This window comes from Ananas comosus, linkage group 3 (assembly GCF_001540865.1).
Source record: "Ananas comosus cultivar F153 linkage group 3, ASM154086v1, whole genome shotgun sequence".
Lineage (NCBI taxonomy): Eukaryota > Viridiplantae > Streptophyta > Magnoliopsida > Poales > Bromeliaceae > Ananas > Ananas comosus.
In genome coordinates this window covers 10,391,037-10,403,753 of record NC_033623.1, presented here as the reverse complement: position 1 = coordinate 10,403,753, position 12,717 = coordinate 10,391,037, and the positions used below count along the sequence as shown (strand labels likewise).

Genomic DNA, 12,717 nt, shown 5'->3' with positions numbered 1-12,717 from the left:
TTCCCCCTTGTTCCCTAAACAAGAAAGGGGCTAAGGTGGGAACAACCTTAGTGGGTTATCCACTGATAACCCGCTAACGGGTGAGAACAGCTGTTCCCACCCGAGGGTGGAACTACGCGTTCCCACCTCCCTCGCCCCACTGTTGCCCCTTTCTCTCCGAAGTTATCGCTCCCCTTTCTCTTCCTCTTTCCTCCACAGTTTACTGTGCGTGTTTGATCTTCTTCCATCATTCGACAGATCTGGTGCCATCGGATCTCCTACGGCTACCTCCTCCTCCTCCTCGGCACCGTCCCTCTTTCTCTGAAGCCGTCGCTCCCCTTTCCTCTTTCTCTTCCGTCCGCGGTGTACTGTGCGCGTCCGATCTGCAAGTTTTTTCCATCCTTCGACAGATCTAGTGCCACCGGATCTCCTACGGCTACTTTCTCTTCCTCCTCCGCACCGCTTTGCCTCTCCTCCTCCCCCCCGCTCGGCGTCGTCCTACTCCTCGGGTTGGCCGACGGCTACGATCGGTATGATTTTGGGGCTTTGGCCTCGACCCTAGACAGCAGATCTACTAAATCTGGCTTTATATTACACAAGAAAAACCCTTTTGTGTGCTCTTCCCCCTCTCTGTATGATTTTGTGGCTTTCGCCTGACGCCCGCCACTAGCGTAGGACCCTGTCTGTGGTCTCGCGTCTTTCCGGTCATCTGTACCTATCCTCCTTCTCTCACGGCTTTTTGCTGTAGCTCGGAGTGCCGTACGACTGTCCTCCGCAATCGCTAACTCCATTCGGCCGAGCCCTGTATGCAGATTTTGTAGATCTGATTATACCCGAACCAATTTTCTTTTACTTTTGCAGGTAATTTGTTTGCACGGTGACGCCGCTTCGTGTTGAAATCCCTTATTTGTGCATCCCCTGTTTATTCTGATCCCGAGCTACGATAAAGTTTGGTCTTACCAAGGTTTCATTGCTCTAACATCTATGTTTGCTCTAACCTTTTTTATAATTAGAGGATATATGACTTACTCTTTTGCTTCTATCCATATATGATCTTCATTTATGATTACTCTATGTCGTCGCTAAAATTCAGAACTCTATGGCAGCATGTTTGTATTATAACTCTAATTTATATGTTTGCCGGAATGCATGATATAGTAGGAAATTGATTATAGTAGTTTGTATAGTAATGAAGGATGCAAAAGATTATTTTGGCGATAATGACGGTTTCGAGTAGCATTAGATGGATGGCATGATTCTATAAATCAATGCACCCCCATGCTCCTTGGAAACCATTTTGAGCTGCATGACCCAATATCGCACCATAAGATGCCGATTGCTATCTCATTATACAATCTTTCAAGTGCATTCTTTGATTCTAATCAGTTATAGTTGTCATATGTCTTCACTTGTATTTCATTGCAATAAGTTTCTAATATTTCAGTTTTGAAAATAATCTTCCATATGTTTGGACATAGTCAAATATAAATATGCTTAGCTAGTTTAATTTGTACAGTTCTCTCGCCGTCTTTATTAGCTTCTTGACCGTAATGCATGTATGATGTTGTGAGCTTGTCACATACACATACTTAATTGTGTCAATCCACATGAATGGTATGGCAGTGAATTGCTATTTGCTTGAACCACAGATGCCTCTTGTCAAGAAACCATCTAAGTCTGCTCATAAGAAAGGTGTGGTGTTTGAAACCACACATTTCCAAAATGTACACGTGGAAGGTAGTAGCAGATTGCATAACCAATCTTAGAAGCGAACTCCAAATTGGACCGACAGTATAGATGCAACCATGCTTAGTCTACGTAAAACATGGGGTTGCAAATAGGTTACTGGCTGAAATTTTTCAACATTCAGGTAAATCTATTAGTCGACATTTTAATAATATTCTTTGCGGAATTGTTATGTTGAAAGATTATTATGTAACTCTGCCATCGAAATAATGCTGCAATGCATTCAAGAATTAGGGATAATCCGAATTTTCATCCTTTCAAGGTTGAGTATAAATAATATATTATCTCGCCCTACATGTTACTTCATATTTGGTATTAATTGTATAATATGTTGCTTGGTGATTTGTAGAATGCAATAGGTGCAGTGGATGGTACGCATATTCCGGTGGTTGTCCGAAAGAGCAAGCAATCACGATTTAGGTGTCGCAAAGGATTTACATCACAGAATATGATGGCTGCTGTATCCTTTGATCATATATTTCTATTTGTATGTACATGATGGGAAGGCTCAGCAGCTGATATGAGAGTATTAAGATGGGCTTGTGAAAGTGAAGGGTTTACTGTTCCCAAAGGTATCTGCCATTTATTTACTTTTTCGAATATTATACTGCATATTACTTATGAATGATCTTATATTACAATTTGACACTTGCATTTCTCGACAATGTTCGCAGGCAAATATTACTTGGTAGATTCTGGATATGCTAATATAGATAAATTTCTTGCGCTATATCACGAAGAGAGATACCATCTTAGTCAATTTGAGGGTAATACACGTGGCCGCACACATCGCAGTCCGCGGGACGTACAATCATCGGCATGCTCAACTACGAAATGTTGTAAAGAAGACTTTCAGCATATTGAAAAAGTGTTTCAAGATTCTAAATCATGCAACTCTATTCCTCTATAAAGTCCAATGTCTTATTGGTATGGCATATTGTGTCATACATAACTTTATTTGACGACATCACGGAGCTGATAGATTTTTTACTGAAGACCTTAACCCATCGTCTCCTAAGGATGAAGAAGAAGACCCGAGCGATTTCGGCGTCACATCGGACTCACATCAGGGCGACGATATTCGAACTAGTATCACGGACCAGTTATGGAATAATAGAAGTTAATTATTTAAACTGTCGGTTGCATTGAATTATATTAAATAGGTTTGATTCCAAATGTGATAATTATATGTGCTTGTATGGAATATGTAGACATATTTCGCTTTGATTGCATATTTAGTAATACCTGCTACACTTTTGTAATATACCGTTTGGATTGTTTTTATTTTATTATGTTTTATTGTAAATGTTTAGTATATAGTTTGTAACATGAGCTTTGTTGTGTTAATTATTTGCTAACATTGTTATAAATCTTATTACAGTATTATTAATATATTGTTATTAATATGGATTGGAATGTTTGTAACTTTTGAATTGGAATGTTTGTAACATATGGTATGTAACATATGTATTGGAATGTTTTTATTTTAATTTGTTTTACTATAGTTAATTATTTGCTAACATGATTATAAATCTTATTGCAGTATTATTAATATGTTGTTATTAATATGGATTGGAATGATCGAAATATTTGGATTGGAATGTTTGTAACTTTTGGATTGGAATTTTTGTAACATATAGTATGTAACATATGTATTAGAATGTTTTTATTTTAATTTGCTTTACTATAGTTAATTATTTGCTAACATGGTTATAAACCTTATTGCAGTATTATTAAATATATTTAATTTTAGGAGAAGTTTAATTTAATTATAACGAGCGAAAGTTGGCAGAAAAAATTTTATTTTGAAAAATAATATTTTTTTTTAACAATATACTAATTAATTAAATAATTTTACAACAACGAAGATTAGAGTAAATTATATTTATATTTAATTATACCACATGTTGTTTTTATAGGATTAGTGGCACGATGGGTAAAAACGTAATTTTAACTTTTAACCAACATTTATTCACCTTATTCTATCTTATACATCCAAACACTATTTTTCTTATACCTGGTACAAACCTAATACTCAACCAAACACAAAAATACAATAGTTCCAGCTAGTTCCAACATTTGTACCCATCCCTGGAAAAAGCAGTTCTAGCTTATACCCGAACCAAACGATACCTAAAAGATTATCTATGAAATTTCTCTTATGAAATTTCCTTAAAAGAAAAGAGGGAGAAGAGAGAGAGGTCCACCGGCGTCCACGAGGTAGGATGTGCCTCGTGGGCCACACCTCCGCTTCCCCCTTCCTCTCCCAACGCCGCGATTTTTCTACGAAAATACCCGTTTTCTTGAGAATTTATAAAAACACCAAACAAACGTGGAAATCTTACTTTTCACTGATTTTTTTTTTTCAATATGGTTTTACGAGAAAACAAACACACCCTTAACACCTCTCTTTCTCTCTCTCCCTCTTATCCCTTCAGAAAAACCCTTTCTTTTTCACAAGTCCTCTCCTCGCCCCGTAAGAAGCCCTAGCGCTCTCGCCCCGCCCCCTGTAAGAAGGCCTAGTGTAGGGAAGTGAAGATGCCTAATTCTTTTGTGATTTTGATCACCTTAACACGTTGATTTGGTGTGCATTCTTGATTCATGGATTCACAGCAACGTCAACCTATATATACCACACGTCTAGATATATTTCTTTCTTGATGGTTTTGTAATTATTTTTTGATATAGAATTATCTGTTACTTATGCCAATTTGATAGCATTATACCAGTGATCAGGTTGCTTTTTTATCTTGAGAAAACATTAATTTTGAGATATAAAGGTACTAATCGGATATTAATGCAATCTTGAAAAAAAATTAATATATCAGCAATTAAATCTAGATGTCAATGTTTTTCTTTTCCTTTTTTTTTTTTTTTTGAAATGTTAGGAGAACCTAACAATTTTCATGTGTTTTTCTTTATTTAATCCAGATTTTTTTTTATTGAATATCAATGGAATCTGAACAAGAATGAAAAGCATAATTTAATATGTGTAGGTAGAAATATACTTTGTCCTCTTGAAGAATGTTCGAAGCCAGGAATTAAGGTTGGGGGGGAAATTTTTTTTTTCATATTCATTGATTACCTATTGCTAGCAACAATAGCGACAATGCGTTCAAGGAGAAGTAAGACTGTAAGAGCTGAAGGAAAAGGGCCAAGGGGTTCGAAAAAAAATTGGGACACAAGTTCTATTAAATAAATTAATTTGGCCCCCTAAAATTAAAATTTGTAATATTTTAATTTTTACTATAAAGGACTTTTATGTAATTTTTAAAAGTTCAAGGGGGCACCATGGCCACTGTGGGCCTGAAGCATGTCGCATGGGAAGGGATATATTTTTGAAGCTTGGAGAGGATGGAAATGATGAAGCTGAAATCAACTCCAAACTTGAAGAACAATTAGTACAACATTTTACAACATTGTCATTGAGGTAAAACCTTGATGATCACGGGCAGGAAATGACTATGAAATGAAAAGCTTGTGTAAGAAAATAGTGTCCGCCTTTTCTATTTGTCAGTCAGCATAAAAGGTAGTTGAGAAAGATTTGAGCTGCTCTTTTGTCTGCTCATGTTTTTTCCATGTTATTCAGCTAATCTACCAATACCTGTAGAAATTCCTTGTTCTATCATTCCATTTTCATAGAAGTATTCTTTTCTTAAAGGACATGTCTGATTCTTAGCTCTAGTTGGGGGTTGGCATCGACAAAAACTAATGTGCTCATTTTCCTTGATATTTCATTTTTGGTCCTTATCACATAGTTCTGCAAGAAATATGAACCTTGGCAAAGCTACAGATGTTTTGAGACATCTCAAAATCCTAAGAGAAGCTTCTGTCCACTACTAGAAAATTAGTCATTTGTGGCATTTATTTATTCTGCTAAATGATCAACAAATGCTGCTAAAAGTTTTGGCAGCATATGACACCAAATACTGCCTATATCAATGTTGCTAAAAGTATGAGTAGCATTTATTATAAATACCGTCAATATAAATCAATTAGTGTCATTAGGAACATGCCGCTAAGGCACATAAATATAATGTCGCTAATACAAATATCTGATTTTAGAAATTAAAATTTTAAAATTTTAATTTTATTTAATTTTTTGGAGATGCTACCCGCTTCATTTATATCTTTTTGAAAGAAATTTTGCTGGAAATGTGAATCAACTAGGATTCGAACTTGAAACCTCGAGTACAAACAACCAAATCCTTTGCCATTTGCGCTAGTGACTATTAGTTATGTATATTTTAATTTTTTAAATTTTAAGTCTTCTATTTTAAAATTTTAAAATTTTAAATTTTAAATTTTAAATTTAGATACTAAATTTAAATTTTTAATTTTGAAATATAAAATTTTAAGCTTCAAAATTAATAGTTTTAAATTTGAAATTTAAAATTTAAAATAAATTTAAAATTTTAAAATTTAAATTATAAGTTTAATTTTTAAAATTATATGTTTCGAATTTTAAACTTTAATTTTAAAATTTTTAATTCTAAATAAAAATGGATATATTAATAATTATATATTAATTAGTAATGATATTTAGTAACAAGGGTTGCTAATTTATTATAGGGATAATTGCCTATGTACCCCTCGTACGTTTGAAAATATCCGATTTACCCCTACATTTTTTTTCTTTCTAAAATACCCCTCATATGTTCCACCGTTATTGTAAAATACCCCCGCAGTTATCTCTTGTTAAGTTAACTTGGGTTAAACGTGAGTTAAACATTTACCACAGTTAAAAAAAATTAAAATGCCAATTTTATCCTTAACTTACGGGCAAATAAGAAATGTTGGTGACGGTAGAGGGGTATATTGGAAAAGACCAAAAGTCAAAACATTTTTTGTGCCCCTGACTTTAAGGGCAAATAAGAAAGTCAGTGATAGTGGAAGGGTATATTTGAAAGAAAAAAATTATAATTTTAAAGAGATAACAGAGTTCATTAACTTATTTTAACTCTAGGGGTATATTAGAAATAGGTTGAAACGTAGAAAGGGTATTTTCAATATTAGCCTTCTAAGAGGGGTATTTTCAATATAATACATGGAAATTTTGTTAACTGCTGGAGTTTTCTGTTTTCATTGCCTTTGTTATTGACATGAAAATGTACTCAATAAGTACCATCAATGGTGACTAATAAGACTTTCTTTATTAGAGCCTTGAGCAGCTATTGTGGAAACAAGCATCTGACCTGATTTTTCTGTACTGGTACATTAGATCTATGTGACATGTGTGAAATGAGTTCTCTTACCTTCCAAGGCACAAGTTTCTTTCATTATCTGGTTATTCAAAGAATAAAGTATGGAGACTAGAATACTTGGATTACATACACTAGTATGATCATCTATTGTTTACAATTCATGGGCAAACTAAGAAATGATTACTAGGATAAAAGTTAATAGGAACTTTGTAAAGGCATTTTAGCGCTTCATTCAGGCATTTAACCCTGATAAGATGGAAGATCTAACATATTTTCCAAAGGTCATTCCACGAGTAAGGTCTATTTCGTATGTTTATGTGTAATGCCAAGAAAGTGAACAAACCCAATTCCTAACAATACAAAATCTAGGCTTTCAATGTATATTGAACCTATCTTTGTGATAATATTGTTCTCTACGTCTGTCTGTTTCAGTTGAGACCAAAAAATTGAAAGGCACTATTCCAAGTTTACATGGTATCTTCAGATGAAATCCCAGACCTCCTATTTTTGATAAAAGAGTCCATTAATCAGCATTTCTTTTGAATAGTTCAAGTACAAACAAGCTTGATTGCATCATGCATGGATTTTTATGATTTTTGATTGTGAATTTTATTTTTAATATGCAGGACCATCGTGAGAAAATTTATGAGATAATATTCTCAGACTTTGTTTCTCCTAATATCTTTCATCAGGTTTGTGGAAGAATACTTATTGCATCATTTGCCCATAAACTCTTTGGACTTCTATTTTCCGCAATGTTCATTATTTCCATGCTAATGGTAGCCAGCAACATGTAAGTACTTCTATTCTTATGGCAGTATATTTGGAAAACGAACATCACAGACTGATTATATAATCTCTTTAGTGTTGAATGTTTATGCACCTTTATGTATTCATGCCCAATATTTCCTAGTGCACTTTATGTATTCATGCCCAATATTTCCTAGTGCACTATTCTATCCCCTAATCTTGTATAAGAAATGAAGAGAATTTTGTCTTTTTTGTTGGGTCAGGATTGCCTTCCTTCCATTCATACAAAGTATAATTCTACAAGTGATCTTTTAGTTGCCAAATGATTATTCCAGTGATGAGCATGAAATACTTAAAATATTATCATTGGGTTTATAGATATTGTTCAGATTTAGAAACTTTCTTCAATCAATTATTTCATGTTAGATCGTTAGGCTTTTTTTACACACACACACACATCATCTAACTAAATTCGACTTTCACATAAAATCAAATTATGCTCTCTTCTTATCATATTCGGGTTTATCACTAATAATTGTCTTGAATAAAATTTCAGCTTCTTTTTGTAAAGTTAGACTCGTAACTTGAGCATAAATGTGTGAGGAGTACCATAAAAGATGAAGGAAAATATATTTTTTATATGCTTTAAAAAAACTGTCAGAGTTCTTCTAGGCTTAGAATTTGCAAGTCATTCTTTATGAAAGTTGGAGCAGCTAAAAAAGAAAAAGTTCAGGATGACCACAAAACTAGAGAGATCTTAACTCACTCTCTTATCTAGAGAAATGTAATCTTATTCTTGTTAATGATTCCACATCTAAGTGCTCTTCTGCTTTCGTTCTCTCCCATATTTGAGGTATTTTGTTGCGCACATTTCTTATCTAAATAATGATATCACAATCAATTGCCTTTGATGCAAGTTCATCTGCTAAAGTTTCGAATGCAACTCCTCTTGCTCTTCATGCCTTATATTGGCTATTGAGACTATTCTCTAAAATGTTTGAAAAGTCGGACCTCAGAGGCGCGCGCCTCAGCGCCTAGGCGCAAGGCGCGAGTCTCGGCGCCTCAAGGAGTGAGGCGTGCGCCTCAGACGCGCCCGTGATATTTACGTTTAATGTGTCTATGGTTTGGATTTTCGGGAGTAAATAAGTATTATGCAATTACCTCTACTTGACTACACAAGTATATCATCTCACGACCCATAGAGAGTAAACAAGTATTATGCAATTACCTCTACTTGACTGCACAAGTATATCATCTCACGACCCATAGGTCATAATCTATAACATCATGTTCAATTCTAGTTATTTAATTAGGTCATATTCAATAGCATAAAGTTCATGTTAACTCTATCATGTGAATACCATAACCAACTTAGCCATACATACAAAATTCATGTAAGGTATCATGCACATGATCTCTAAACCATTCATTCCATAATATAGGAGTATAACCTCGTTAAATATAATATGCACCGAAGTCCTGTCGTCATGTCTACAACATGAAATTACATAATTTAACTCAAAGGTTAAGAACAATATTATCTCATTTACTTAGTTGTTCATCCAAACTAGGTATCATCTTCATAACTTTACATCCATTCACTATTAAATGATGCAATATTTAACTTGTCTACACAAGTATGCTACTATCATATAATGCATGCTAAACAAGCAAGCGATCTATGCATGCTAAACAAATTTCATAATTCTTTCTCCGCTACATAGAGGTTTCCTTTAATCCGACATAATATGCATGTTATGCATGCACCAAGACATTCAAACATATATTCACATGAATATGCAAGAATTCCAATGTCATGATATCAAAGAGGACATAGGGAGAATTCATCCATTTTGGTAAGGTCAAACCCATCAAATCGCTGTCGACTCTTGTCGATCTCGCGAGCGAAGGTGCTCTCTAGCCTCTACGCACCCTAACAACTATTCTAAATTAGATAGGAGCTTAACCAAGCCTTTACATAAGAACTTCACAAGTTAACCCAGTTTAGGCAAGAATCTCACCTAGGATAGAATCAAGACTAAATCTCCACTTCAACTTAGGTTGGAGCACACCAAATCCAACCTATAAGGATGACCAAAACTCGGCCAAAAGGGTTTCACAAACCTGCTGTGAGCTAACACAAAGAACTCCACCAATACTACTACTAATACCTCAAACTAGAGAGATGTTAGGTAGTATACCTGTCCAAAGCTTCAACTCAGATATTCCCTGAGTTAGGGTTGAAGAACCACTGCCAAACTCTTCTTTCCACCCTTCTAAAGCTGCTCCACAGCTTCCAAACCAGCTAGCATCAAGAGAAGGAAAGAAAAAGAGCTCAAATTCTCAATTTTCTACTTCAAATAGCCCTAGAATTTAGAGAGAGAAAGGGACAGAGTTTACCCTATTTCTCCAAGCTTCTGGACCTAAGAACAACAGCTAGGGTCGTGCTGAGACTTAGAAGGATAACCCTTGCTAGGAAATTACCATAACACCCCTTACCAACTCAATCTGATGTATTGGGTATCGGTACTCGGGCTTGGGGGTACCGGTACTCAATGCCAAAACCAAGATTTCGAAGTTTTTAGAGTTATCACTCTTCCGGCCACTTACAACACTCAAGTTACATGCCGATAAACCCTCGACAATCCCTTACAAGATCTAGAATAGTTCAAATTACTATTCTAACACTAGAGCCTCGCAATTTGCTAAAGTTCAGTGTACTACAGATATATTTGCAATTTACTATCTTTGTAAAGATCTATATGCATTTAACCTTATATTTTAATTATATATATTAATAATTTAATTGTATTGATTTATATTTTAGACAACCAGGCCGTTATATATCTTACATAATCACATCAACCCACAAATAAAAATGAACATTAGTTATAAGATTAGAGATAATTTTTTTTCTTAACAGTATACATATTTTTATGTCAAGTTCTGAACAATATCGTGTAAAAAATAAATTTTGTAGATTGCATGATGTGAAGGAATTTCTAGCGTTCTGTTTAGGACTAGAGCTCGTTCAATTCGAAATTAGGCTCCATCTAGGTAAGCTCGAATTAATTTCAAGTCAAATTTTAATTTAACTTTAGATTTGAAATTAATTTTAAGCCAACCTTCGGCCAAAATTTAGCTCACTAGAGCTCAGCTCGTTTCCACCCGTCAGTCGCTGTTGGAGTGCCTAGCACAGTAAACATATCCCCCATCAAAGTATCTCCCACCGCGGCTTTTTCCAAACGCAATATCTGGGCTGAGTCTTGCAAACGCAGTGTGAGCCCGGATACCCTCCTCATTCTTTAGGCCCCGTTTGGTTCGAGAGATAAGTAGGGATAATGAAAGTTACTCCTGATAGTCCGCCAAACGAGATGATTTTTTACCGAAATATTTTATCCCGGTCAAATATTGCTATTTCCGGTTATCCCAGAATAGCTTGAGATTTACTATTTCACCATTTTAGTGGAATAGTGCTATTCTAATGCTTATTTTCAAACCTAATTAAAATTATAAATTGAATTAAAAATAAATTATATAAATATAATGTCACGCCCCGGATTACTCGTTTTTCTGGACACGCAGACAAATCCGCCGTATACAAAGGAATTTTCTCTGTATACGAAGCGATAGCTGTACCTATAATCATTCAATACTACAGCCAGTAGTAAAGAGCTGCTAGAATAAATAAAAAAATATAAAAAAAATAAAAGTTCACTATACATACATCGAATCCAGGTGTACAAAAAGCTCGCTCCAGCGAGATACAAGACAGTATGTATATGAACTCAAAAACTACCACTACCTGTAGCTGGTATATTCTAGCTTAGCAGCAACTAGGAGGGGATCTAACTCGCGACTCCCTTTCCATGGTTTGAATCAGCAGCAGCAACAGCCGAAGAAGAAGGCTCTGCAAAATATTCCAACAACTGGACGTGAGAACTACTGCAAAAAGAAGTAGTTCTCAGTGGGTACCGCTATCGACCTCAACGGCTCACCCACTAAGTCTACAGATGTAAACAAGTATAGAAAGAAAGCTGAAATACGTCTACAGCTATATGCACCTATACTATCTCGGTCTAACACCAACAATCTGTAGAAAATAGTAAGGCCTGACCCAATCTCACTAGGGACTGTGAACACACCCGTCCCGCCTGTCGAAGCTACACAGTTTGACACCAAACCAGGTCATCAGTGGAGAGCAAGTCCAATCAGGACAAAACGACACCAACGCAAACGCACAAAGCCCGACTCCGGAGTGGCACTCGTGGGCGCTACCCAACTGAGTATGCAAGCGTATCTCTATCGAACTCAATCAGGCTCTTACAGGCAAAAGTCATGTGAACAGGGTTTAACAATTCAACTCATGTGCCCTCGGCACAATCTGATGCAAAAGTGGCAATCTGGGTCCACCGTCAACTCCAACGGCACGACAATCCGAAACAGCCTAGACACTGCTGTAAAAATAAGCTCAGCATCTCAGCACGAGCGTAAATGCATTCTAAACTACCCTAGGTATCCACCGCTCTGATACTGCGGTGATATAAACGAACCACGGCTCCTAGAGCTAAATCAGATAGTTAAAGCATGTGATAGGGTAGAATCGCGGGTTTTTTCCTAAATCATATCCAAGTCCAACATGTACAAATATATAGTTAAATACTAGGCTCCAATTCAAATTTTTAATCGTACCAAATCAATGAATCGAGCAATTACAATATGCAAAACAATGCAATGAATACATGTCGACTATATATACACTTAGAAGGTAAACCAATGATTAACCCACCTTAAGCGCTAAATCCACGGGAGTGAGAAGTCGCCGGAATCCTTGCCAAGACCAGCCGAAGTCACTCCAAACCAGCAACCACACTACACAATGGTCTACACATACAAATTCACCAAAAACTATCAATACATCAACAATTTCAGCTCTTAAGCTAATTTAATCCCAACCTCAATGTCAAAATTACCTTCTAGTACTCAAATCCGATGAAGGTAGGTCCCAAAACTAGTAACCTAAGCTGGAGTATGCATC

At 35.7% G+C, this 12,717-nt stretch overlaps 1 long non-coding RNA gene across 1 annotated transcript; it reads left to right on the top strand.

Moving 5' to 3' along the window:
- LOC109708276 lies at window positions 861–2,988 on the top strand. The gene is made up of 3 exons (XR_002215704.1): window positions 861–943; window positions 2,075–2,297; window positions 2,400–2,988. It is a non-coding gene; the product is annotated as an uncharacterized LOC109708276 (long non-coding RNA).